Below are 4,183 nucleotides of genomic sequence, written 5' to 3'. Positions count from 1 at the left end.
CCTTCTTTCCTTCCCTTCTTTCTTTCCTCTTCCCTCCCTCCCTTCCTTCCTTCCTTCCTTCCTTCCTGCCTGCCTTCCTGCCTTCCTGCCTTCCTGCCTTCCTGCCTTCCTCTCTCTTTCTTTCAATAATTGGGATGGTTTATTTCTTCTAAGACTGTGGCAGATACACACATGAACATGTATTTTCAAAAATAAAACTAGCCCACTAATAGAGGTAAGTCACAGTCCTCAATCGCCTCCTCACCCCTCTCACCCTCCATACTGATGTGGTCATGTAAATTAGGTCTTTTCTGAGTGCCTATTGGTTACTCCATTCCCTAGAGGAAATCACAGTTATTAGGAGGTGTCTGTCCTTACAGATTTAAAAAAATCTTTATATACATATGTGCACACATTCATAGATTGTAGAGTGTGCTTACCTAATTAAAACAATGAAATAATGTAGCCTAAACATAACCATATATTAGCATTTAAAGCCATTTTTCTCTTTTCTAAGAAAATTGATTTCTCCCATTTTCAAATTTTGACTAGAATTAGATCCTAATTTTTTTTTCAATTTTTAAAATTTAAATCCAAATTAGTTAACATATAGTGTCATAATGATTTCACGAATAGAATTTAGTGATTCATCACTTCCATAAAACACCCAGTGGTTGTCCCAACAAGTACCCTCCTTAATGCCCCTTGTCCATTTAGCCCATCCCCCCAACCCAACACCCCGCCAGCTAATCTCAGTTTGTTCCCTATGTTTAAGGGCCTCTTATGGTTTGTCTCCCTCTCTGTTTTTATCTTATTTTTGCTTCCTTTCTCTTATGTTCATCTGTTTTGTTTCTTAAATTCCACGTATGGGTGAAATCATATGATATTTGTCTTTCTCTGACTGACTTACTTCGCTTGGCATAATACCCTCTAGTTCCATTCATGTTGTTACAAAGAGCAAGATTTCATTCTTTTTGAATGCTGAGTAATATTCCACCATATGTAGATATATATGTCTGTATATACACACACAGACACACACACCACATCATCTTTATCCATTCATCCGTCGATGGACATTTGGGCTCTTTCCATACTTAGGCTATTGTCGATAGTGCTGCTATAAACATTGGGATTCATGTGCCCCTTCAAATCAGCACTCCTCTATCCTTTGGATAAATAGCTAGTGATGTAATTGCTGGGTCATAGGGTAGTTCTATTTTTAATTTTTTCAGGAACCTCATTACTGTTTTCCAGAGTGGCTGCACCTGTTTGCATTCCCACCAGCTGTGCAAAAAGTTCCTCATTCTCCACATCCTTGTCAACTTCTGTTGTTGCCTAAGTTATTTATTTTAGCCATTCTGACAGGTGTGAGGTGGTATCTCATTGTGGCTTCATTTGTATTTCCCTGATGATGAGTGATGTTGAGCATCTTTTCATGTGTCTGTTAGCCATCTGGATGTCTTCTTTGGAAAAGTGTCTATTCATGTATTTTGCCCATTTCTTCGCTGGGTTATTTGCTTTTGGGGTGTTGAGTTTGATAAGTTCTTTATAAATTTTGGGAACTAACCCTTTAACTGATATGTCATTTGCAAATATCTTTTCCCATTCTGTCAGTTGCCTTTTAGTTTTGCTGATTCCTTCCTTCGCTGTGCAGAAGCTTTTTATTTTGATGAGGTCCCAATAGTTCATTTTTGCTTTTGTTTCTCCTGCCTCCAGAGACTCGTCAAGTAAAAAGTTGCTGCAGCCAAGGTCAAAGAGGTTGTTGCCTGTTTTCTCCTCTAGAATTTTGATAGCTTCCTGTCTTATGTTTAGGTCTTTCATCCATTTTGAGTTTATTTTTTGTGTGTGGTTAAGAACGGAGTCTGGGTTCATTCTTCTGCATGTCATTTTCCCATTGATGCTGCTGTTTCTGACTTCTGTGTGTAAGCTATAAAATTAGTCACAGAGCAGGAGAGCATGTTAGAGATGGTCTACAGAGCAGTGATGTAGAGAAAGTAGAGGGGCATTGATTACAGTGGGTTTGGAAACAAGGATCTATTGAAGGCTTTTGAGCAAAGCTCTCATCTGGCCTCTTCATTTTTCTCCACAGCAGGGGCGACTGGGTGGCTCAGTCAGTTAAGCATTTTTCTCCACAGCCAAGTCTGCTTCGTTTGAACCCGTGTCTTGCATTTACCCGATAATCAGATGGTTGCTATTCCCAATATCCCTCCATTTTTTTCCATCATGCAAGTTCTGGGTGAACTAGGTTGGGCTGGAGATCAGAGGTAAGAAACAACACTCACCTCTGAGACATACCATACTGCATTGTCCTACTGATGGAGTACGCCAGTAGCTCTCAACCCCACCAGGCTCAGAGTCCTCATTTTGTAAGATGCTTCCCTCTAATTCTCCCTTTGCTATTTTGAAATGAAACTTATATATAGTATGATGGATCTACATAGCCAATTGTATGGGATGAATTGCATCCTCCAAACTCATATGACCAAGTCCTAATACTCAGGCCTCAGAATGTGACCCTATTTGGAGAAAAGGTCTTTAAAGAGGTAGTTAGGTTAAATAGAGGTCATTGGTGTGGGCTCTAATTATGACTGGTGTCCTTATAAGACAAGGAGATTTGGACACAGATACATAAAGAGAGAAGGCAATATGAAGACCCATGGAGAAGATGGCCAGCAATAAGCTAAGGACAGAAGCATAGAATGGATCCTTCCCTCACAGCCTTGGGAAGAAACAACACTGCCAACCTTGATCTCAGACTTCTAGCCTCTGATAAAATCTCTACCGTTTAAGCCACTCAGTCTGTGGTACTCAGTTATGGTGGCCCTAGCAAACTAATACAATATAAGCATAATGCCTTCATTGTGGTATAAAGGAGAAATAAATGGAATGCAACATATAATGAAAATACCTATTTCCATGTGGACGTGCTCAAGCACAACTCTACCAAGAGACATAACATATATACCAATAATGTGCCCACAACAGCTATAACTCCCTTAGAGAGTGCCAGCACAGATGCAGGCAGGCACAGACCATGTGCAGTATTGGCAACTCAAATACAAAATCTCCAGCAACATTTCCAATGGTGCCTGATTTTCTGAAAGAGTGAAAAACTCCTGGTAAAGTTCCAAACAAAACAACGAACAACCATTCCCTCAAATTACATGGTTGTTACGTTCCTGGAAAATTCAACAAATACGTTGTATTTTATTTGTAACACAGGAACGGGTTGTCAATGCAGATAAGTATAAATACAGTTTTCATCTCTGTGAATGTCCTGGGGAACACTGGAAAATCACAGACAGTTCTCCATTTTTCTGTCGATGTTGTAGGATGTTAGGACATCTAGCATCCCTGGGCTATGTCCCTCATTGTCAGCAGGGCACTCAGTCATCATGACAACCCAAACTGCCCCCTTATTTCCAGAATATTCCCTATATATTCCTTAAAGAGAAGTATCTCCTTTGTTGAGAACCAGTGAGATATAGGAAAATAAAAAGTATAATTCACAGCAATTTTTCACTGTTGGGCCAACCCCGCCCCTAGTGGCTACCAGAGCCCCTCCAGCCTGATGGCCAAAGGCTGGGGAGTTGGTCACAGGGGACCGTGCAGCAGGCAAATCAAGGAAGCCATATTCATCTTCTGAACCTGTGCTATTGAAAGCTTTAGTCTTGACACTCCCCTTAAGCCTCAGGGGTTAAAATGCTCTTTTATTTACTTGAACTTTTTGAAGCTTGAGGCACTCAAAGCTCCGTAGAGTGTAGCAGCTGGGGACATGCCTTTCTGCCTGCACGTTTCCATGCGTCTGTGGTGTGTGTTCAGGGGTGGAGAAGGACCAAGGTGCTGCTGTGGCTACAGGGGCATCAGGCGGCCAGGGTACAGCCGCAGGGAATCATTGTGACAAATTCTACTGTTCATTTCCCTGCTCCTGTTTCTCAACTACTGACCGTTCAGTGTTGGAGAAAATCACATGTCTCGATTAGTTGGTGCCATGAGAAAGCCAGAACTTCTAACCAAAACTAGGCCCTCAGGGAGGTGCCCAGTCCTTGGACTCTGTCATCTGGACACGGTTCCAAGTGTTTGCTCTCCATCTCTTCCCTTCTCATCACTCACATTCCACCTCGGTGTCTCACGCTCCAGGAAAACCAGTGTATTTTATTGAGACAATCTGCTTCATTGTCCAAAAGAATTTTCATCCTTT

This window comes from Crocuta crocuta, unplaced genomic scaffold (genome assembly GCF_008692635.1).
Source record: "Crocuta crocuta isolate KB4526 unplaced genomic scaffold, BGI_CrCroc_1.0 scaffold383, whole genome shotgun sequence".
NCBI classification, from domain to species: Eukaryota; Metazoa; Chordata; class Mammalia; order Carnivora; family Hyaenidae; genus Crocuta; species Crocuta crocuta.
Note: the sequence above shows the minus strand (reverse complement) of the source record.